The sequence below is a fragment of the Erpetoichthys calabaricus genome, chromosome 6 (genome assembly GCF_900747795.2).
Source record: "Erpetoichthys calabaricus chromosome 6, fErpCal1.3, whole genome shotgun sequence".
Classification (NCBI taxonomy): domain Eukaryota; kingdom Metazoa; phylum Chordata; class Cladistia; order Polypteriformes; family Polypteridae; genus Erpetoichthys; species Erpetoichthys calabaricus.
Genome location: NC_041399.2, coordinates 199,629,842 through 199,655,511, shown reverse-complemented (window position 1 = coordinate 199,655,511; position 25,670 = coordinate 199,629,842). Strand labels below are relative to the sequence as shown.

The 25,670-nt window shown below is 41.3% G+C and overlaps 1 long non-coding RNA gene across 1 annotated transcript; it reads right to left on the bottom strand.

Moving 5' to 3' along the window:
• Nucleotides 1-15,309: 15,309 nt before the first annotated feature.
• Nucleotides 15,310-25,301, bottom strand: LOC127528392 (uncharacterized). Its single transcript, XR_007935276.1, has 3 exons — nucleotides 25,154-25,301; nucleotides 21,363-21,483; nucleotides 15,310-15,464 (listed from the first exon to the last, which is right to left on the bottom strand). It is a non-coding gene; the product is annotated as an uncharacterized LOC127528392 (long non-coding RNA).
• Between the last annotated feature and the right edge of the window lie 369 nt (nucleotides 25,302-25,670).

Genomic DNA, 25,670 nt, shown 5'->3' with positions numbered 1-25,670 from the left:
AGCCAGCGGACGTACAAGACAGTATTACTGTCACAGAAAATTAAATACACACAATACACGGCGGCAGCCCACGAAGAAAAGTCAGCTCAGCAAGTAAACATCAACAAAAGAAAGGCTGAAAGAAAGAAAAATACGGCCAACAAACAGAATGAGGTCAAGGTCCCTTGCCATTTAATATAGACTGTTCCTACTAATGTTTATGCACTACTGTTCTAGCGCCTGTTATTGTAACGGGCTTAATGACTAGTAGTATAATAAAATATATCTCTCTATATATAAAATCCAAAGTCTGTCTGTCTGTCTGTATGTCTTTCCGCTTTTCACGAGAAAACTACTTCACGGATTTAGATCAGGTTTTTTTCTATAATGTATTTGAACATTCCGATTGATTTTATGTCTTCCCTCGTTGTGCTAAGTATCATAGTTCGCTTGCGGTTCCGATTTATTTGTGCAAATCCGAGAGGCACGCAGTGGGATGCTGATGGGGCCCTCCTCACTCACACGTCTGCCTCGGGGTGTTCCTTACCTCCGCTTAGCTAGCAAACGAGAGAACTACTTAACATATTTAGATCAGGTTTTTTTTCTATAATTTGCTTGAACATTCCAGTTGATTTTGCGACTTCTCTCATTGTGATAATAATCATAGTTCACTTGCAGGAGTGATATATTCGCCCTAATCTGAGACAGAGGCTGCGGGCTGGAGTTGGGAGCTGGGCGGGGCCCACCTTGACCCCCTACAGCGCATCTTCAACCTGAGCCTGGAACAGGGGAAAGTCCCGAGGCTTTGGAAAACATCTTGCATCACCCCAGTCCCAAAGGTATCACGTCCTGGTGAGCTGAATGACTTCCAGCCTGTCGCTCTAACATCACATGTGATGAAGACCATGGAGCAGCTGCTGCTTCACCACCTGAGGCCACAGGTCCAACATGCCCTCGACCCTCTGCAGTTCGCATACCAGGAGAAAGTGGGAGCGGAAGATGCCATCATCTATATGCTACATCGATCCCTCTCCCACTTGGACAAAGACAGTGGCGCTGTAAGAATTATGTTTCTAGACTTCTCTAGCGCCTTCAACACCATCCAACCTCTGCTCCTTAGGGACAAGCTGACAGAGATGGGAGTAGATTCATACCTGGTGGCATGGATTGTGGACTATCTTACAAACAGACCTCAGTATGTGCGTCTCGGGAATTGCAGATCTGACATTGTGGTCAGCAACACAGGAGCGCCGCAGGGGACTGTACTTTCTCCGGTCCTGTTCAGCCTATATACATCGGACTTCCAATATAACTCGGAGTCCTGCCACGTGCAAAAGTTTGCTGACGACACTGCTATCGTGGGCTGCATCAGGAGTGGGCAGGAGGAGGAGTATAGAAACCTCATCAAGGACTTTGTTAAATGGTGCGACTTAAACCACCTACAACTGAACACCAGCAAAACCAAGGAACTGGTGGTGGATTTTAGGAGACCCAGGCCTCTCATGGACCCCGTGATCATCAGAGGTGACTGTGTGCAGAGGGTGCAGACCTATAAATACCTGGGAGTGCAGCTGGACGATAAATTGGACTGGACTGCCAATACTGATTCTCTGTGCAAGAAAGGACAGAGCCGCCTGTACTTCCTTAGAAGACTGGCATCCTTCAACATCTGCAGTAAGATGCTGCAGATGTTCTATCAGATGGTTGTGGCGAGTGCCCTCTTCTACGCAGTGGTGTGCTGGGGAGGCAGCATTAAGAAGAAGGATGCCTCACGCCTGGACAAACTGGTGAGAAAGGCAGGCTCTATTGTTGGCATAGAGCTGGACGGTTTGACATCCGTAGCAGAGCAACGGGCACTCAGCAGGCTCCTATCAATTATGGAGAATCCACTACATCCATTAAACAGTGTCGTCTCCAGACAGAGGAGCAGTTTCAGCGACAGACTGCTGTCACTGTCCTGCTCCACTGACAGACTGAGAAGATCATTCCTCCCCCAAACTATGCGACTCTTCAATTCCACCAGAGGGGGTAAACGTTGAACATTATTCAAGTTATTGTCTGTTTTTTTTACCTGCATTTTTTATTACTCTTTAATTTAATATTTTTTTTGCTGCTGGAGTATGTGAATTTCCCCCTGGGATTAATAAAGTATCTATCTATCTATCTATCTATCTATCTATCTATCTATCTATCTATCTATCTATCTATCTATCTATCTATCTATCTATCTATCTATCTATCTATCTATCTATCTATCACTGTCCTGTTTAACAACTACGTACACGTAGCTGCGGTGCACAGCTAGTATTATATAATATATTGTATATACAGTATCTCACAAAAGTGAGTACACCCCTCACATTTTTGTAAATATTTTATTATATCTTTTCATGGGACAACTCTGAAGATATGACACTTTGATACAATGTAAAGTAGTCAGTGTACAGCTTGTATAACAGTGTAAATTTGCCATCCCCTCAAAATAACTCAACACACTGCCATTAATGTCTAAACCGCTGGCAACAAAAGTGAGTACACCCCTAAGTGAAAAATGTCCAAATTGTGCCCAAAGTGTCAATATTTTGTGTGGCCACCATTATTTTCCAGCACTGCCTTAACTCTCTTGGGCATGGAGTTCACTAGAGCTTCACAGGTTGCCACTGAATCCTCTTCCACTCCTCCATGATGACATCATGGAGCTGGTGGATGTTAGAGACCTTGCGCTCCTCCACAGATGACCCACAGATACTCAATAGGGTTTAGGTCTGGAGACATGCTTGGCCAGTCCAGCAACTTTACCCTCAAAACAAAATCTAATTATGAAGAAAAAAAAAGGACGAAAAATAGAAATTGGAAAACACAGAGGCTCTTACCCTAATATATATATACAATCAATTCCAGTCCATGTAAGGGCATCAGCCTCCTTAAAATAATACAAAACTGGACTCTGTTTTAGCCCAGGTCAAAAGTACAACCCCTCAAAAAAAAAAAAAATCTCAGGAGTCGTTTTTGGTCCTCAGGTGCCTAACACTCTCCTTTACAGCAACCAACAGCTCAGCCACCAGGCACCTCTTAGTCTGGCGTGCCTCGCACTACCTAACCCTTCTTAATTCTCTCCAAACGATCGTTCCCCCTCTTGCGGCCACAACTGTACTTATAAAGCCTTTTTCATTACCAGGATCGGCTTACCTAATCCTAGGGAGATACCATTTAAGACCTGCCGGGGAAATCGTACACTTCAAGTACAAATCAAAATATCCGACAACATATACATAGTAAAACAATAAACAACAAAACAACAAAAACATTTATACCTAACCTCGAGTTTACTAAGATACAAACTTAAACATTACGGTATGCGTACACTACTAATACAACTTGGACTACTCCTATAGCTGTTGTTTGACCTTCCCAGGCACCCGTGACTGCATTTAGTAGTGATGGGAACTCCGGCTCTTTTCAAAGCTTCGGCTCTTTTGGATCGGCTCTTACGGCTCCCGAATGGCTCTTCGTTTAGTATCACTTGGATGCTTATATTTTAGCCTAATTAAGCAATTATGAATGGTTTGTGTATAGCCTAAGCAATTTCTTATTCATTGTTTTCAGACATTACGTATTTTTATGCATTTTTTCATTACAATAAATACACAGTTACTATTGTTTAACATTTTAATAAAAGCTTTAAATGAACATCTTAACACAAAAACACAGCAAACAAATTAAATAAAGGACAAACTCAACAACAACAACACAACACTATGACTCTTTGAATAAAAGTTTTTAGGCCAGGTTGGCATTCAGAAATGCCAGATGCCTCAGCTTAGATGGGCTGATGCGATTTCTCCTCTCCGTGATTATTTGTCCTGTTTTTGAGAAGACTCTTTCTGAGGGGACCGATGTAGCGACAATGCAAAGTCTTCCTACCATTACCTTAACCAGGCATGGGTAGACTGCAGCCTTGGCCTCCCACCAACTCGGTGGGTCTTCAGATCTTTGGATGAGGGGCTCCTCAAGATAGGACCTCAACTCCAGCATAGCATCAGCTGTGGGATTTCTCCTTGCAGTGTCTCCTGTTGCTCTTTCGTCAAAGAGCCTCCACACAGCAGAAGCTTGTGGTTCCTGTGAACACGGCCCTGCTCCAATTTCTTCCTCTTGGCCCTCTGATGGAGGAGCAGACAGGCTGCTGGGGTTGCATCTTGCTGCTGCTGCACTTATTCTTTGAAATGCCTCATCCACAGCTCTTTTGTCATTAAATGCTACCTTTTTCCAGAGCAGTGGTTTCTGAAAGCTCAGTGTTGTACTCCATCCTCAGATATATAGCTATGGAATAATTGTTAGGGACAAAGTTATTCTGCTAGGGAGAACATACATGGGGTTTAAGGCCTGTACAAAAGTTGTAAATCCTCTGTCCTCCACAATGGAAAATGGTTAAAAGTCGCCAGCTATCATTTTAGCCAGCTCCTCATCGACACTTATTTGTTTGTTTGGCGTCATTTGTTTTGGAATAAATGTGCTTATTTTGGTTTGAACTGAAGACTGTGTTATACCTGCAGTTTTCGGTAAGACAGTGGATGCTGCAGCAGAAGTACTTGGCTCTTTTCCAGGCTCAGTGGATGGCAGGAGAGAGGGCACGCTCTCCTCCAGTTGCACGGATGGGTGGGTGGTTCTTATATGTCTGTGCAGGTTTGTTGTTGACCCTGCTCTAACGGATATTTTCATATTACAAATTCTGCACTTAGCTTTGCAGTCTCCAGTATCACTGAAATGCAGCCAGAGGCTGCTTCTTTTTCGGCTTTCACTCATTTCTTCACTCTTCTTTTTTTCTTCACGATGCGCTTGCATTTAAATCTGGCTTCTCGTCTGTCGCAGCGATCGCTCTGTGTACCTGGCCTGTACCAACACTCGCTGTCTTCGGAGCGTCTGCCCCCCTTCCTTCTTTCACATAATGGTACGATCCTAGTCCGACGTGTTGTTCGTGAACGAGCCGGCATTATGAGCCAATGTTCTGTGTGCCCATATAAGTAAAGTCCCGCCCCTGCCGAATGGATTTTCAGCAGAGCTGAGCAGGAGCGACCGAAGCTTCGGCTCTGCTCGACGGGCATCGGCTCCTCTAGTTCGCTTCAAAGCATCGGCTCTTAGAGCCGGCTCGTTCGCGAACAACACATCACTAGCATTTAGCTTCGGCGCCACCTTTAAAACACCGGTCGGTAAAAATGGTATACTGTATTACGCGCGAGACTTGCACCCGAAACATACGGTGAAACATATGAAAAAAAAAGCTAAACAAACAACCTGATGGTAAGACCAAAAATCTTATAAAAGTAAAAAAAAAAAAAAAAAAAGTTTCCTTTTTTTCCCGTTGTAAACTTGCGGGTATATTGCTCATTGTGGTTCATACGTAAAACTTATTGAGAGTCTTTCCCCGTATCTATCCATACTATAATGTATCAGCGTCACGGCGAGGCTTTAGCGTCACACACACACACACACACACACACACACACACACACACACACATACATACATAGCTAGATAGATAGATAGATAGATAGATAGATAGATAGATAGATAGATAGATAGATAGATAGGAAAGGCACTATATAACAGATAGATAGATAGATAGATAGATACGATAGCCAATATATAATAGATACGATAGCCAATATATAATAGATAGATAGTGCCTTTCCTATCTATCTATTACTGTATATAGTGCCTTTCCTATCTATCTAGCTATCTTAGATAGATAGGAAGGAAAGGCACTATATAATAGATAGATAAAACTTTTGTCCCAGGAAAAAAGTAGAGAAGTAAATAAATAAATAAGCACACATACACACGCACATTTTGGTCTGAACACACACCAGAATGTCTAAAAGGCAAGAAAATTAAAAAGAAAGAAAACGTCTGACTTGTCTGTCCCAGTCCCAGTGAGGCACTATACAGGCGTATTGCTGTTGCTGTAAAGAAGCCCCCGTAGTGTTTCCTGACTGAGTTCTGCTGAATAATTTGTTTGTTGAAAGTCCTCAGTGTTGGTGCGTCAGAGAGAGGATGTGCAGCATTGCTCATAATTTTGTTTTAATTTTCTCCTCTGCTACTACCTCCAGTGGGTCCAGAGTGTGCCCTAAAACTGTGTTTGTTAATTCGGTGGGCCTTGCGTGATGTGATGTTACCAGCCCACCGCACCACGGCATAGAAAATCCCACTGGCCATCACAAAGTTGTAGAAGATGTGAAAGATGTCACTTCCCACATTAATGGAATGCAGCCTCCTAAGGATAAAGAGCCTGCTCTGCCTTTTCTTCTATAGTTCCCCTGTGTTCTGAGACCAGATCAACCAAATCTCAAAGTTCTTCCTCTGACTCCTCTCATCTGTCTTATCCCCCCTTATCAATACACCCCATAAGAGCAGAATCATCTGAGAATTTCTGGAGGTGACATGACCTGCTGTTATATTTAATGCCGGAGGTGTACAGAGTGAAGAGTAAAGCAGACCGGCCTGTTCCTTGTGGTGCTCCAGTGTTGCTCACACAGTCCTTGAGTCTCCCACACTGACTGATACTCCATCATCCAGGACACCATAGACTCACTCACCTGCAGATCTCTGAGTTTGCCCTGTAACAGGGATGGCTGGATGGTACTGAAGAAATCAAAAAACATCATCCTCACAGGGCTGCCAGCTTTGTCCAGGTGAGAATAAGCCTTGTGGAGCAGTCAGATAATTGCATCCTCCACTCCAATCTTAGTCCAATAGGCAAACTGCAGTGGGTCCAGGTGGTCTACCACAAGAGGACTCATCTAGTCCAGTCATGATGTGAGACAGTAAGTGCCACTGGATTGTAGTCATTAGGTGAAGAGGTGCTTTTGAGGTTGGTTGCTTTTTTGCTTTTCATGTTACTGAGATAAGTAAGAAAAAATTTTTTAAAAATTAATTCAGTTAAGAGACGGATTAAAAAATACAAGATTGGCAGAACGGAAAACAGGTGGTCATTGTAGCCCTTCAGAACTGAGCAAGCATATCCTTTGTAATTCATAAAATGGAATTTCAATTAGAAACTTTGCATGTACGTGTGCCCGTGTGGTATAACCACTGAACACGCCACCTGGCATTTTCCTAGCAGTTTCCTGTTACCATAGATACTCGCGTATAAGTCGAAAAATTTATGCCTTAAACTTCATTCAGAAAAACAGGGTCGACTTATCCGCGGGGCAACACAATTGTCCATACAATTTGGGTAATGACATTGTACACTCAACGCTTCACGGTGTTAAGTCACCGGTCATCTGCCGTTTCCCATGGTCTTTGAAATAATTATAAGCCATCTATACTATTGCTAATTAGCTAGTTTTTTTCTAATTTCATTAAATAATTCTTTAAACTGTGAAATACTTGAATTTGAGCATTAGCTTTTGCAGGTTTTGGATAACAAACATACCATTAGCTGCCACGTGCAACCAGATTTGGAATCAAAAGAACCAAGGCAACGCACGCTATCAATGCGATGCAAGCGCAGCCCGCGATTCACAAAATTTCTTTGCCTACCTGTTTGTCTCGTCTGACAGTAGCTGAAAGGCAGCATCAGGAGAGAGCAGCCTGAAGTAGTCCAGCAGCGGGTGATCTGTCGTGTCCAACAGCAAGCCATGCTGTCTTGTGAAGTCCGGTAGCCAGTTTGGCTCCCACGGATCAATGTCTGGGTATTTCTCCCACGCGAACCTTGCCGTAGTTGCATCGGCTGCGCGAATGCGTTCAGCTGGCGCGGCATCGGCTGGTGTCCGATCAGGCTGATGCTGGCTTCTCACTCTCTTGCTCGATTCCTGATCACTGTCAATGAAATCCGATTCTGAAAAATCAGAGTCCGACTCAGCGATAATGTGCAAAACATCGTCTGCCGAGTTTTCTTTTCTGCACTCGCTTCGCTCCCTTGTGACATATCGACACCATCTTGCCTTTGTTTACATTTTGCAACTCACGCACATGCAAGGATTAGTTGCCGAGTCAACAAGTCTAGCATTTCTCCAAGCACAGAGGGAATGCCTGTGACGTGACAGTGAGTTTTGTCGCCATTAACAGCTGATTGTCGCCCTCTATCTCTGATAGCTGTCAAGTTTTACTCTCGACTTATACGCGGGTCATAACAAATTTCGTAATTTTCAGCTTAAGCAATACACTCGACTTATCTGCGAGATCGACTAATACGCGAGTATCTACGGCAAGTGTGATAAAATAATACAGTAGTTCTGACATCCCGCACCAACGGATTTTTTTCTTCATCCACTGCACCGTCAATGTTAATGATGACGCTGGTGTAATGGCCAACTTATAAGTTAGAAGGATATAAACAAAAACCCAGTTTGAAAAAATATCAAATCCTTATTGAATACACAGTTGCTTTAGCTCTTGCAACAGGGAAAAGTATACCTTTGTACTTTTTATCTGGTGAAACAGCCCCGAGATGCTTTACAAATTAAGAACTGGGCTTAACCGGGGAGCCTTATGGTTCACCATAATCATTAAGTCATATCCTCAGGTAAAACACCCTACAGGGTGGTCTCTTCCAGTCCTGGAGGGCTACAATAGCTGCACAAGGGGATGCAAATTTTTGCACAGCCAGTTTTTCACATTTGATTTAATTTCATACAACTAAATACTGCTTCACTAAAAATCTTTGTTTGGAAAACACCGCAGTACTCAGATGTTCCTAGGAAATGAAAGACATAGCACTGTAGATCAGTAGATATGTTACTGTTGATGTGTGACATTAGACATTATGTAGAATGCCTAGGAAATCTATAGAATGCTGAAAAGATGTAAAAGTATTAAAAGATTAAAACTTCCAACATTTCCTAGGCATTCTATACAATGCCAAACCAGCAAGTCATTCTGTATAATGCCTAGGTATTACATAAAATGCCTAGAAAAAGTATATAGTATATTAAAGTAATACAGACATTTTTTGCTTTGCCTAAAACTATCATGCTTTCTATAGATTTCCTAGGCATTCTATACAATACCTACTTTTCACACATTGCTGCTACCATAGATATAGATATACAGTATAGTGATGCCCAGGTGCGTACAGCCACCCTAACCCCGACACAGACAGGTGTGGACGAAAAAGGCACGCTGAAAAGCAGACAGATAATATTTTCTCAATTCTCTTTATTTATTCATTCGGAGTCGCAGTAAGTAGAGATTCAAAAGAGTATAACTTATTGCCGCAAAGCTCAATTGAACCCTGATCAAAAGCCAGGAGGGGTTTTTATACTTCAGCATCTCATGATTAATAAGACAGAAAGAACATCCTTATCAAAACAGTAAAGTTAAACAATATGTCTGTTGAGCTAAGCATTATCTGTGTTTTGGAAGCTAAGCACAGGAGAGACGCCTTTGCATAAACTACATGTACTTTCTGCAGCCTTGTGGCCTTGTCCCTGAAACATTCACTCTGAGAAAGGGAAAACAAGAAACAGCTTACATTTTATTCATATGGACACTATTTCTCCTGAACCCTGGAATAACATATTTTTGTTAGTTCATAAGCCAAAGTGTCTCTCACTGGCAAGTTGGAAAAATAGTTATTATAAAAATTCTAATTTACTAAACACACAAAATACATGGTGCTGAGGAGAACATTCTTCTTCTACACAGCAAGACACAGGTTTAGCACACAACACACACTTACAGTATATTTACAGTGAGGAAGTGCTTTTCCTTCGCTCCCCATAGCACAACACAGTACACAAACCACCAACATCGATATTTGTAGCTAGAAATCTACAAAGGGAGGAAATGAATCACATATCTTAAAATAGTTTTATATTCCTAAGCTTTCAACAACCTACCAGGTGTCATCATCAGAGGAAAATGATTACACATGCAGGAATCAAAGGCAATGAATAGTGGATGGGAGTGTAGGTAGGTGTAAAGGGGATTAATTAGGTGGGTTTTGGAGGGTGTTGGTCATAAAGTCTTAGTTATTTTATTATGAGTTATTTGGATGTTCTTCTTTTTAAGCCTGCATATGCTGGGTTAATGTCAAAATGTCTGTGTCACACACGTGCGATTAGGAGGCAGTCAAAGAGCCTAAAGGTGAGTGAAATATCGCGAGATATGGGTGTCACATGGTGCTTACCTAAATCTCTTCTCTTTACAGAAAACCAGAGGAAAAATAATTGCCCCGATTCCGGGTTCAAGATGGCCGCCGATTACGTCACTTCCGGCCATCTCCCCTAACCTCACTTCCGACTCTGCAATATCACATCACTTCCGACTCCTCCTGATGATGTTATTTCCGGTTCCTGTTTTGATGCCAACCATTTCCTTTTCCCATAATCCTTTCTGTATTTAAACAACCATGTTTCAATAGTAAAACTGTCATTTGTTCTGAATTAAAAAAAAACTTGTGATCATTTCTTCATTTTGATATTGTCTTAGGGCAATATACGGGGACGGTCCCCAAACCTTTTTTTTGTGTCTTGTTGGACTTATTTTTGAAAAAACATTACAGTCTGTTAATTGCATTTTCATTTGAGAGCCACGATTCCGCCTGCTCTCTTGCACTTCTGGCATTTACCATGAATTTTACTTGCACTGTGTCCCAGTTAAACGTGTTTCTGGTTGAACTTGTATGTATGTATAGCGGAGATCATGGGTCCTTTCTTTTGACAACATTGCAATGTTCCTGTATATGTGTTGTGAGAGGTTTAATGTTTGTCTCATGCACACTGCTAGGCATGAAATTCAACATATACGGTAAACAGCGTTTTATGTCTCTGCTGCAGATTTCTTGCTTTTGGCATTGAAATAAAATGCCCATAGAGTGTTTGTAGGTTTGTGTGCTACTTTGATGCCAGTTTTGGAGAGGCTGTGCACTGTACTTTCAGATACACTCTTGTGATAGGGAAGGGTACCGCCTGCTATGTAAGTCTTTTTTGGGATAACCATTGGATGTGAACAGTTGCAAAAGATAACGTCTTTCATTCTTTTTTGTTTCCTTAGTATTACAAATAGTGTGTTTCTGCAAATCCACACTTCTCCACTGAATCCACCTGTGGCAGATTTTGCAGAGACTACCCATCTTTATAGCGGAAGACCATAGGCTATGCTTTGTTCACATTTTTTTTTATTGGTTTCTGTTTGTTTGTGTGTTTGTTGTTAGGATGTGAACATGTAGATAAGTCAGCTCCAAAATGACTCACTCTATTCAAATGAAAGTTTATATACTTATCAGCACTGTAAAGTACGAATTTGAGCAGAATCACTCCTTTAGATTTTGTTCTGCAGTGTGAATGATTTTTGTGAAAAGTGCCTCAACTGCAGTGCAATTACACTGAAAAAAGTATAACATTGATGTTGTTCATTCAACGTAAATTTTCTCTTTCGAGCAACTTAAGATTAGTCATTTAGTGTTGTAGCTTGAAATATTTGGTTTCAGATCTCAATCAAAGTAAAAAAATGTGTTTGTGCCAAAGTAAGTTATGGTGGAGGGAATAAACATAAAATTTCTATTCCAGTTAACCTAATATTTTAGGTTGTTCGTGTGCTGTGCGTGAGGGGCCGTTTGTATATTCTTCCGGTCAAACTTTCCAGCGTGCTGGCTTTCCAACTGCCAAAAAATAAGAACACTTTACTGAGTGGAATGGATGTGGAGGCTATACAGGTCTGGTCATTTTCAGCAGCAGACTTTTATAACGGAGGATTTCTGGTAAGTAACCCTGTTTCTCAACTGTTAATTTTAAGTATAAGAACTCGTAATAAAACATACTTTCAAGCAAGCTATAGAAACGTTAATTTTTTGTTGTATATTTAAGATTTACACTGCAAAATGCTTGTGTATTTGCACTAGATTTTTAAATAAATGTAAAAAGTACAGCATTGGAATGTGTTATGTTCATTATATTTCTAATAACATAGAAACAGGTTACGACCAATAAACCATTTTAAATTGTAACAACTTAAAAAATAGATTTACTTCAGTATAAAACAAGTGAATTACACCAAATCACTCTAAGTGATTTGCCTCAACTTAAAAATTGTGGATTCAATAAGATAGAAAGAATTATATTGGTTTAGATTGAATATATTTAGTGTGAATCATTACTTTAATTATTTTAAGTTGAATGGAGTTTATACTTTTTTCAGTGTAGGGAAGGAGAGTGTTTATCAACAATATGTAATTCTTCCATTTCATTCCAAGTAATAAAATATTGCACTTCATTATTGTACTCAAATAGGCATCAAACATGAAAACTTCTGGAGTCGGTTCCATTAAGCACCAGACCACACTGCCTGTTATGTCATTACTGACTTTGTCTTCTCTTTCTCCTTCTCTCTCTCTCTCTTTCTCCCTCCCTCTCTCCCTCTTCCTCTCTCTCTTTCTCCTTCTCTCCCTCACTCTCCTGGTCTGATGGGTCTTATCTTTCTCCTGACCAAAAACACAATGATAACTTCCAGTTACTTTCCTTGGTTAAACCACTCTGGGACACAATAAATAAGAAGTGATGAAGCATGAATGTCAGTTTCAGTCATTCAGGCACCCGGCTCAGACACCGGACTTTAATCTATTCATCCACTTTTTTCTGATCTTGCTAATGTCATATTTAGGACGGCAGAAACCCTCACAGATACATCAGGCATAAGGTAGAAACCAACACCGAACAGAACTGATGGTTGGTCTATTGGAGGGCACACTGAAACAAATACATATGCACTTACTGAGTAAACTATTAGGAACACCCGTACCCATGTTTATCCATACAATTTCAGTAAATTTTTGCATCAAACATCAGAATAATGAAACAATCTGGCATGACTGGTGGTACCAGTCGGTGTGGTTTATGTATTTATGTAACTGCAGATCTCCTGGGAATTTCATGCAAAACAGTCTGTAGGGCAGGGGTCTCCAACACGTCGCTTGTGAGCTACCAGTAGCTCACAGCCCCTTTCCAAGTTTAGGTTAATGAATCCTAAATAAATTTGAAAACTTGATTAGTCAAATTAGGGGTGGACGATCTTTCCAAAAATCATATCACGATCCTTTTAACACAAAATCACAGTCCACAATCTGAATTGCAATCTGTTTTTTCAGTGTGGCAGACACTTAAGAGAATATCCGGACTCAAACTCATCAAGACCTAAGTAACATTTTATTTTAAATATCAAACAAAGTTGAATTCAATTGTTCTCTCATTCACTAGCTAAGCGGAGTTAAGGAACACGTCCTGAAGCTGGCGAGTGAGTGAGGAAGACCCTTCCCTTCGGCCCGCTGCGTGTTTCTCAGATTCACACAAATAAATCGGTACTGCAAGCGAACTCTGATACATAGTGAAATGAGAGAAGTCGCAAAATCAACCGGATTGTTCAAACAAATTATAGAAAAAAACTCAATCTAAATCTGTTAAGTAGTTCTCTCGTGACAAGCGGACAGACAGACAGACATACATTGGATTTTATATATTATTTATTAGTAAACCTTCAAAATAATGTGCAGTTAAAGTCTCAACAGCATTCTCAGCATTTCTGGAGCTTAGTAGAGCCAGATAACTATAAGAATCTTCACCAATGGGCTCTGAAAATGTCTGCTTTGTTTGGGTCTCCATACCTCTGTGAGTCTGACATGAATGTCATGAAGTCAAAGTTCAGAACAAGACTGACAGACGAACATTGAAATGACTCCATAAGAGTGAACCTCAGTGGCTCCACTCCACCAGACACCTGCCTCTCTTGTTGACTCCATGCAGTGCCAGTCATCTGACCAACTAAAAAACACACCACACATACAACTAGACCTGTGAATAAAGTGACACAGTGACACGTGACAAAATGATAAATGAAGAAGGAATATCTGTGGATTTGGAATTGCATTGTTTTGTTTTGACAGCTTTCATGTTTTAATTCAATAGTGTGAAATACACTAGAAAAATGCATACAGACGTACAAAATGCACTTGCAGGTGAACTAAATATTTTTTGTGATGTTTTAATGCAAAATGTGAGTTGTGGACACCAACATTTTGTAAATGTTCAGGCAAAACAAGCGTATTCAGTTTGTTTGGGTTGAAATCAGCTATGAGAATAAACATTAGAAAACATGAGGAGCTCTCGGACAGTTTCATTTTGTAAAAGTAGCTCACAGGGCAAAAAAGGTTGGAGAACCCTGGTCCAGAGTATACTCAAAAATGGTGCGAGAGCCAAAAAACACCCAACGAGCATCAGTTTTGTGGACGGAATCACCTTGTTGATGAGAGAAATCAGAAGAGAATGGCCAGACAGATTTGAATCCATGCACCCAACCTACTGTGTGTCAGTCCAGGCTGGTGTTTGTGATGTAACTGTGTGGTGGAATGTTCTGTTGGCACACTTTGGGCTTGGTAATACCAGTTTAATGCCACAGCCTATATTTGAGTGTTGTTGCTGACCATATGCATCCCTTCATGGCTACAGTTTATCCATACTCTTCTGGCAACTTCCAGCTTGATAATGCACCGTGTCACAAAGTAAAGTCATTTCAAACTCATGAACATGACAATGAGTTCAGAGTTCTTCGTTGCCTTCCCCAGTCACCTGATCTGAATCCAGTCTTTAGGATCTGGTAGAATGGGAGGTTTGCAGCATGAATGTGCAGCTGACAAATCTGCAGAAATTGCACGATTCAGTCAAGTCAACATGGACCAGAACCACAAAATAATATTTCCAGCATCTTTTGGAATCCATGCCACAAAGAATTGAGGCTGTGTTGAGAGCACAAGGAAGTCCTACCCAGTATTATTATAATGTTCCTAAAAATGTGCCCAGTGAGTATACAGTACATACAAATCCACTTGATATCTGCTAGTGAAAACTGACAACAAGAACCATAACCCCCTAATCAACCTCATCATGATTTTAAATAAAAGGACTCATTTGCCTGATTGTTAAGAAGAATTTAGTAGAACATAAATGTTAGGAGCTGTGAGGAAGATCTCATCTCATTCAAGTGGAAGATCTCATCTCATTCTCAAACCGGTTCAGGCCAGTTCAGAGTTTTGTGGGGAATAAGAACCTATCATGGCAGCACTGGGTGGAAGGAAGGGAACAGCCCTGGACAAAATGCCAGTTTAATCACAGTGCCCACTTACACTTACACATACACACACGCACTCTCACTCCCATCAGATTTGGCAACTAACCTCATGTACACGTCTTTGAAGATGTAGGAGAAAACCCACTGCAGACACGGTGAGAAAATGTAAACAGCACACGGACAGGAGTGAACCAATGACATGAACACACTGCCCTCTGTGCCACATGTCATATGAAAACCCAATCAGAAACACCAGTCTCTTGAGTAAAACCATCATTTATTTCAAAAGTGATCATTTATGTTATTTTTAATTTTTTTATAAAGTCTAAACACAAGAATGCCATTAATAGCAGGGTGAGGGTGTGAACTCCAAGCATTTTCATCTTGCATGATTCACTGATTTGTCTTTGGGAGGAGCACAGCAACTGTAAGGCATAAAGAAAGAGAAAGACTTGGTGAGGTAAAATGAAGCAGAGGACAGAGATTACTCACTTTGACAAACACCTTTAGATTGTAGAAAAAGTATACTAATCACCATTATCATCATCAGAACTATATTGAGAAAATAAAAACAAAGTTCTTTGTGAGGCAAGTTCCCATTGTGCTCTGTATTAACACTTTGAGAAGAAATGTGAATAAAAAAGCGCAGAGCTTAGCATTTTGGTGCTTTTTACATAAAAAGAGCACAGCATTTATTGCTAAACATTTGCTTGACGTAAATTAAGTTACTATTGTGGCAAGTGCTCTGTAGTTTTTATAGAGCTGTTTTCATGTTAGACAGCCTCTTAAATACATTGTGTGAACCTCTGTACTTTCATGATATGAGCCCCTCCACTGTCAGTAATGGAGGGTCTAAGGCAGGGGGGTCGAACTCCGTCCTGGACGGCCGCAGTGGCTGCAGGTTTTCATTCTAACCATGTTCTTCATTAGTGAGCCATTTTGCTGCTGATTAACTTGCTTTGCCTTCATTTTAAGTGCCGTGACTAAGAAACCTTAGTTCACAGGTGTCGAACTTTGATCCTGGTGGGCCGCAGTGGCGACAGGTTTTCATTCTAACCTTCTTCTTCATTAGTGACCAATTTTTGCTGCTAATTAACTTCTTTTGCTTTAGTTTTAATTAACTTGACTCAGGCCCCTTAGTTGTTTAATTTTCCTTAATTAGCAGCCAAACAATAACGAGACACAAAACGAGCTGCCACCTGTGCCCATCACACAATATCTTAATACATAATTCGTCAGTCTCCTCACTCACTCACTCACTCACTCACTCACTCACTCACTCACTCACTCACTCACTCACTCATATCCATCCGAAGCCGAATGCGCAGTCGCCTTCTGCACAGCTGCCCGAAAAACCTTACAAGACCGACATCGCAGCAGGCGGCAGATTTATGGCCGTGAAAATTCAAAGAGAAAGGCGACTACGGCTGCGAAAATTCAAAGAGAAAGGCGACTTCAACCGACATCCAACCCCAACATCGCAGGAGGCAGCGGATTTACGGCCGCAAAAAATCAAGGAGAAAGTCGACTTCGATTAAAGCTCTAGAGGCCTGAAAGGTGATTTCAGCTACAGCTCAAGGCCTAATTATGCATTCATTCAATACACCTATATCAGGTTTGTGGTGCTTATACTTATTATATATTATACTATTCCACTCGTGCCCGTTTCATCTTACGTTGTCGAAACGGGCTCTTTGTCTAGTCTGAAAATAAAGAAAGGTGAAGGTCTCAGTGAGGCTGATCTCTCAGGTCACCAAAACATTTTGACGGTGTTCTTAGAAAAAACATAAAATCATCAGTTTTGGAAATTTCTGCTGTGGCAGAATGAGAGCAACAATGGAATTAAATAACGGGTTTAATTAACAGCAAGAGTCAGCTTCTCATTAAGAGATTGGTTGGAGTTTGAAATCCCAGTTTAGCTGGTCATCTGTCGGCTCGTTTCACTTCTCATTTCTGTTTGGCTCCCATTTAATGAAGAAACGAATCAATTCAGAGGACTGAATCCTGAAAAACAGGGCTATTAAAATGAGGGGAAAAGGAGTTAATTAGCAGTGAAAACTGGTCAACTGAGTAGGAAAAGGGTTAGAATGAAAACCTGCAGCCACTGCGGCCCACCAGGACTGCAGTTCGCCACACCTGGTCTGAAGCATAGGACTTTCCACCCTAGCATGTAAGGTCTACTTCCCATTTTCTTTCTAATTTTCCTGTATTTTTATATTTTACTGTATATCTCTCTATTATAAAAACAAAATCTTCGGAGGGAGACTAGGGAGACAAGATGTGATCTTCTCGGAAGACAATTTAACATCCCGCGAGAGACACTTTAACGTCAAGCGAGACAAGGCAGTGAGACAACATTTAAAACAAGGTCACGGACATCTAACCTAGCAGTTGTTGGAATGTTTTTGGCAGACACACTTCAGGTGCTCCCAACTCTTAAAACAACGACAAGCGACAAGCAGAACATGCAGCTCGCCAGCAGCAGCAAGCCAGCAGATGATCTGACCACCTCTCCTTAGTGTGCGTTGAGCCCCACAATACAACAAAGTGAGCAGCAGAGACGCAAAGTGGCAAAAGGACAGCTGCTGTAGAGGCTTTGAAATGATCGACGTGCCGCGCGACAAGCAGAACACGCAGCTGCAACAAGCCAGCAGATGATCCGACCAGTTCTCCTTAGCGTGCGTTCAGCCCCCCCCCCCCCCCCCCCCCCTTCACAACGTGAGCAGCGTTATATGTCCTGTGAGAAAGAGATTTAACCACGCCCAAGGCCGGAAATAAAGGACAAGTATTATTTTTACAAAAGTTTTAAAGTAAAAGTGAAAATAATGCATATGTAACAATTCCCATGAAAATAATCTCATTAAATTGTTTATCTGGTAAACCAAACCCGGGGGTGGGTGAGCGAAGTGAACAGGGGGCAGAGCCCCCTAGTTTTTTAAAAGAACATACTGCTCATTGTGTTGCTTGTTGTTCTGTACATGTATTACAGTGGCTTGATAAAAGATGAAATATTAAAATAAATATCTATTGATTACAATTGTATTATTCATCCTGAGATAGTCACTGTGAGGTGGTGTAGTCTAGCGGCTTAGGCATTGATCAATAAACCACAAGGCTCCAGTCCAGGTCTCACCATTGACTCACTGAATGACAATAAGTGAGTCTCTTAACATGCCAGGGCTCATCTATACAAATATGGAAAGATTTAGATTGCATTTGTATGTGGAGGATCTTCATGATTAAAGGTAATCTCAATATTCCCAAGCATGCTTAATGCAATTTAGGGGGTCCAGAGCCTATGCCCATGGTATTGGGTCCAAGGCAGGAAACCAACCCTGGATGGGGTGACAGTTCATCTAAGTGTCCATTCATGCATGTAACAAAATAGCACCAATCTAGAGTCATCAAATAACCTAAGCTTCATGTGTAACATCAGAAAAACAGGATCAATACCAAAACAAACCTGATATGAATAATTAATTGTTTAATTATATATAGTTACTTATTTGACAGATGCCTTTATCCAAGGTAACATTGTTGATGCAGTGGGCTAACATTTCTTTCTAGTTCTCCAATTAGAGTACAGGCAGGTCAGGTGACTCACTCATAGTCACACAGTGTCATTAGTGTCACAACCTCAGGGTTTGAAGTCCAAAGCCTTAAGCAGTACACCACATTTCTTACCTGCTTCCTAGTGTAATTAATTAGCGCTTTTACATAGATTTCAACCACAACAAATGCATCCATCTAAATCAGTGCTTCCCAAAATCGTTCCTGGGGACCCACAGTGGCTGCTGGTTTGTGTTCTAACCAGATTCCTAATCAGTGACAACACCTGATCACACTGATCTCATTTAATTAGCTGGTATTATTTTTTTCTTATTCTACATTCAGAAAAGCACAGCAGCATGATTTTAACATTTATAAGACATTTAGAAATATTTCTGTTTTTGCTATAGATATAAATGCTTAACTCTCTGATGTTGATTTCATTATATTTTGCCCTTTCTCTGTGCAGTTTCCCCCCTTCGTTGTATTTTATTAATGACAATTATAAATGAGCAGAGCAGACACTCAGGCAAACAACTCTGAATAATCAAAGGCTGCAAGTACTTCAGTGTCAGAGCTACTAATTAGTAAATAATGGATTAATTAAACCATTACAACACCTAGAAAAGTAGAATAGAAATCAAGATAAAAATATTCTTAAAAAGAAAAAATATACATTATCCCCATATAACTGCTTGGTACATTTTAATATATATACATACAGTACATACATACATATATATATATGTATGTATGTATGTCTGCGTTGGGCTGGCGCCCTGCCTGGGGTTTGTTTCCTGCCTTGTGCCCTCTGTTGGCTGGGATTGGCCCCAGCAGACCCCCATGACCCTGTGTTAGGATATAACGGGTTGGATAATGGATGTATGTATGTATGCATATATATTAAAATGTACACATACATACACACCCACACACACACACACACACACACACACACACACACACACATATATATATATATATATATATATATATATATATATATATATATATATATATATATATATATATATATTGTGGTGCCCGGCGGGCGTCCATGCCGGGCCGGGACGCCCAGGAGGAGTGGAGGAGGGCTTGTGCCTCCTCCAGGACACGAGGGGGCATCCTCCCTGGTGGCTTTGGGGACCACGGGTACGGAGCTTGGAAGCTCAACCCTGTAGGGGCCCGTGGTCACCGCCAGGGGGCGCCCCAATGCCTTGGGAGTGTTGGCCCACAGTACTTCCGGCACACCGGGAAGTACTGGGGGGAAGAGACTTGAAGACACCCGGTGGACTTCCGGCTTCACTATGGGAGCTTCCGCCACACAGGGGTGTGGCTATGAGCCCTCAGGATCCACCTGGAGTCCTTCCGGGGGGAATAAAAGGGGCCGCCTCCCTCCAGTCAGGGGCGAGAGTCGGGTGGAAGAGGACGAAGCTTGGTGGAGAAGAGGTGGAGGCAGACCAAAGACTGAGAAAGGCATTGTGCGTGTGGCCAGGACTTAAGGGGTGATTGGTGCTGAGGCACTGGGTATATGCACTGTATATAGTATAAATAAACACGTATGTGGTAAAACCATCATGTCTGCCTGTCTGTGTCCGGGCTGTTCCCCACAATATATATATATATATATATATATATATCATGTTCTCCCCGTGTCTGCGTGGGTTTCCTCCGGGCGCTCCGGTTTCCTCCCACAGTCCAAAGACATGCAGGTTAGGTGGATTGGCGATTCTAAATTGGCCCTAGTGTGTGCTTGGTGTGTGGGTGTGTTTGTGTGTGTCCTGCGGTGGGTTGGCACCCTGCCCAGGATTGTTTCCTGCCTTGTGCCCTGTGTTGGCTGGGATTGGCTCCAGCAGACCCCCGTGACCCTGTTTGGATTCAGCGGGTTGGAAAATGGATGGATGGATGGATATATATATATATATATATATATATATATATTGCCAAACTTAGCTTTCTAATTTTTATATTGTTCCCAAAACACAGAACTTGGGAAATAACACATCACTTAATTAGCCCTGGAGTCCAATTAAAAACAGAAGCTGGTTGGAAAAAAAACCTGCAGCCACACGGGGTTCCCAAGTTTGGGAATCCCTGACCTAGATGATGCAACAACAGCCTTTTATACATGACTGTGCTCTCCACACATTAGCTATTAGGTGGTAGAGGTGTGTGAGAAAGAAACTTAGCCAGTTAAGGACAGATGATGATTAGTGGACCAGAATGACCAGGCCGTGGGGGGCAATTTTGCAAGGACATTGGAAAACACTCTACTCTTTTTGAAAAATGTACAGGGGTCTTTTATGACCACAGATAGTCAGGACCTTTATACAGCACAGTTTCCCCATGGCTGCAACTGAGATTTTGGGACCCACACACCAACCACAGGGCAAGCCCACATTAAATCTCACCCGCACCTCTTCCAGGAGCAACCCAAGCTTTTCCTGGATGATTTCCCATCTAAGTCTCGGCTGGTCCCAAACATGCTTATCGTCTACTGAAGTGCAGGTTGAAAGGCTGCTGGTTATTGTGCAAGCCAGGAATAGGATTCAAGCACAGAGCACTGGATCCATGAAGCAACAGTGCTGTGCTGGTGAGAAGTGTTCTATAATACAACAAAGTTCTCATTTTGTGCCTCACCAGTCACATAAGCAGCAATAAGTCTCATTATAGAAAATAAAAGCTGGTGACAGTTTTACAGTTATTTTTATTTTCTTTGCTTTATGAAGACATTATCTAAATAAATGTAAAAAGAGACAAGAGATGTTACTCACTGATACCCTTCATTGCAATTTTGATTTCCAAGATCTTCTTCTGTGGGTTTGCACTCTGGTTTACATTTGCCTTGATAATATCCTCTGCAATTAATTCTTGCTGGATAATGCTGCCTTTCAGCTATAAAGTAATATTAATAAAAAAATAAATAAATAATATGGTGTTTTGAATGTTTTAGTTGTGTGACAACTGCAATTGGCAAGATTTTAAGATAAATGAGTGTTGGGAGAGGCACTGGCTCCACAGGTTTAGAAATTGAAAGGTTGGATCTACGGAATTCTTTGTTGATGGATCCACCAGTAACTGACACCCTTCACTCACTGCTGTCTCAGCACTTAATGATGGCATGTAATACCCAGAAAGGGACTCAACAGCCAGCTTATGTATTTTAAATATACTACAGCTTGAATTTCTATTAGTACAAGTACCACCTAGATTGATTTTCTGACAAATATACTGTATATAAAAATGGAGTTTTATTTTTCTCTTTTCCAGTGCCAACAATCCTATTTCCCCTCATGTTACACAACTTTTGTAACTACAATTTAATCCAATGTATGTACAGTATGTATGTTCATACTCACATACATATGTATGTATGCATCTGTCTATCTATCTATTGTGGAATAGGCGACCCGGACACAGACAGGCAGACACGTTCCAGTCCATCACCACACATTTATTTTCTTTCAGCACCACAATGCCTTCCTCCAACACTCTCTCTTCTTCTCTTTCTCTTTCTCACCGCCTTTCCCCTCCTCAGAGGCTTCGTCTCCTTCCTCCCAACTCTGGCTCCTTCAGCCTTCTCTCTCTTCTCCACACAACACACTCGGGCCTCTCCTCGCCCCCTCTGCACCGGCCTTGTCCACCTCCTACCCGACTCCAGCCTTGATTGCAGGGCGGCGGCTCCTTAAGTAGGCGGCTGATTGCGGGCCACACCCAGCCACCTGCGACACTATCTATCTATCTATCTATCTATCTATCTATCTATCTATCTATCTATCTATCTATCTATCTATCTATCTATCTATCTATCTATCTATCTATCTATCTATCTATCTATCTATCTAGACTTCTTTTACCAGTTTTACCAGAATTTCTGGACTATTGCAAACCATCCTCATATCCAACACTGGAGCAGAATTTCCAGACTTAAGAGTTATGCAGACACAGAGAGAATGTCGATACTCCACATATACAGTATATATTAAACATAAATTTTTCCATCTAGCTAAACTATTAATGCAATTCAATACCTAGAAATAGTGTTATGTAAAGTACCACTTTACACATTTACTCTTAAATATATGTAAAAAGAGACATATATGTTTGGCCACCAGGGGGTGTGCTCCAGCTCTCCAAACACCCAACACAGTGTAGCAAGAACAGGGTTTTAATGAGGAAAACTTATCCAATACGTGTTTCCCACGCTGCAGCCACTATACAGTTCAGCACACAGTAACAATAAAGTACTTTGCAACTCTTTGTCTTCTCTGCCCCACTCCCTCTCTGCTCTCTCCTCCACCACTCCTCCTAGCAAGTTTCATCCTCCTTCCTTCCGACTCAAGCAGTGGCAGGCAGCTCCTTTTAAGTAACCTCCAGAAGTACTTCTGCTGTCCCAAAGGCTTGGGTAAGGCGAGAGCCCCATGAAGTAGGCTCATTACTTCCCGCAGCTCCCCCTGACAGCACCCCCCTGGCTACACCCATGGAATGCAACAGGGCTGAGCCAAAGAACTCCAGTTCCCATGATGCCCTGTGGTGATCCAGGGCACTGCTACAATCCAGGGAGGCTGCCATCTAGTGTTCCAGGGGAGACAATGCCCTGTGCACGCTGTCTTCCCCCTGTCCTAGTAGGCTTCTGGCCGCCCCTCACAGTGTATACAATATTGAAAAAATACCTCTAAATTAGATTTTGAAGGTTTGGGAATAAATGAATAGGCAACACATTAGTTTAAATACTGTAAAAGTGCATCTCTTACTCATGCACTGTAACAAGGCTTCTTTCGGACTTAATAACATTCACAAAGCCGTAGTAATTTATAGATAGATAGATAGGGACGGTGCTATATAATAGATAGATAGATAGATAGATAGATAGATAGATAGATAGATAGATAGATAGATAGATAGATAGGGAAGGTGCTATATAATAGATAGATAGATAGAGAAGGTGCTATATAATAGATAGACAGGAAAGGTACTATATGATAGATAGATAGATAGATAGATAGATAGATAGATAGATAGATAGATAGATAGATAGATAGATAGATAGATAGATAGATAGATAGGGAAGGTACTATATAATAGATAGATAGATAGATAGATAGATAGATAGATAGATAGATAGATAGATAGGGAAGGTACTATATAATAGATAGATAGATAGATAGATAGATAGATAGATAGATAGATAGAATGAGTAATAAATATTATTTATAACTACATCTACAAATAACATAGATTGTCCATCCATCCATCCATCCATTTTCCAACCCGCTGAATCCGAACACAGGGTCACGGGGGTCTGCTGGAGCCAATCCCAGCCAACACAGGGCACAAGGCAGGGAACCAATCCTGGGCAGGGTGCCAACCCACCGCAGGACACACACAAACACACCCACACACCAAGCACACACTAAGGCCAATTTAGAATCACCAATCCACCTAACCTGCATGTCTTTGGAATGTGGGAGGAAACCGGAGCGCCCGGAGGAAACCCACGCAAACACGGGGAGAACATGCAAACTCCACGCAGGGAGGACCCGGGAATCGAACCCAGGTCCCCAGATCTCCCAACTGCGAGGCAGCAGCGCTACCCACTGCGCCACCGTGCCGCCTAACATAGATTGTGGTTTTCAAATATTTTTGCTATCAATTTATTTGTTTTAGAAATTATTTAATATCCACACATAATATTATATAAGTATAATGTATTAAACATTGTGTAATATATGTCAAAGCAATGTATTGACACCCTAATGACACCCAACTTGCCCAAAACTATTCCATGAGTGCAATAAAGACATGAAATAAACTGTTGAATCCGAGATAAAAGGAAAGCAGATGTTGTGATATACTGGGTAACAGTTTTAAGAGTTTTCTACTTCAAGAGAAATATCCGGGTGCCCCCTTACCCATCCTTTATCCTCACAGGTGGCGCAGCGGTAGTGCTGCTGCATTCCAGTAAGGAGATTGTGGGTTCAGGTCCTCCCTGTGTGGAGAGCGCTTTTGAGTAGTAAGAAAAGCGCTATATAAATGAAAAGAATTATTATTATTACTTCCTCAGACAAATTCCAGTTCCGAATATCATTAATGGCTAGTGAAACACGTGGACTTATGGTCCTAAAATAAACCCTACATTTTATTTGCTAAATTATTTTTGAATTTCCAGAAAGCATCAGATCATAAGCTTTCGAATTAAGACCAAGTTCAAGGTTCTAGCCTCATTAGTCTATGAGAAATCATGTGACAGTTGGACAGACATCGGTATTTTATATACTGTATATAGATAAAATATTTATAATATATAGATTCCAAAAATACCGGCATATACAATTTGCAGACTTAGAAATGCTCATTTAAAGTATTCATAGTTGTTTTTGAAAGTGTTAGATAATTACATTTACAAAACTCTCATTGCATTACTGATCTAATGCAGCTTCATTCGCTTCACCGATTTCTCTTTCTCCTATTACAGTTTGTCTCAGGAGCATTTTGCTAATGAAGTCATTGCAGATCTAGCAGACCACATTTGTGGACAGTTAAAGGGGATAAGCACCATACTTACTCATGACTGCTGACAAGTGCAGGAGCATTAGGAAGACCAAAACCAGTCTGCTCATGATGTGGGCTGTTCAGTGTGCTTGGTCTAACCCACTCATTTGAAATTTATACTCGATGATCTTTAGGCAGTTAAGGTGCATGACTGCTGTCTTCTTCCTGATGCCTAAACTCCGTAATGTGATTTATCGAGTGGGCTGATAAGGCTGTCTTTGTGGTAAGCCAGCTAACTGTCATCTCTGAGCAAACTCCTTCAGATTTTGAAATTTACACTTCTCACATTGTCATAGTAGGCACACAACTTTAACATTTTGCTCCTATATATTTTGCATTTTGATGTACTTCAGCTCATATGACAATTTTTTCTGTGTGTTATTGGGGGCATATTTAGCTAAAAACTCCTGAATTGGCCATTTTTCCAACTCCAGATGGTTCCAGGTATGTTCAATGAGATTTGTTTCCTTGCACCTTTGAGAACCCAGAAGAAGATCAGTAATGAGTGCTGATGTACCAAATAAGAAACA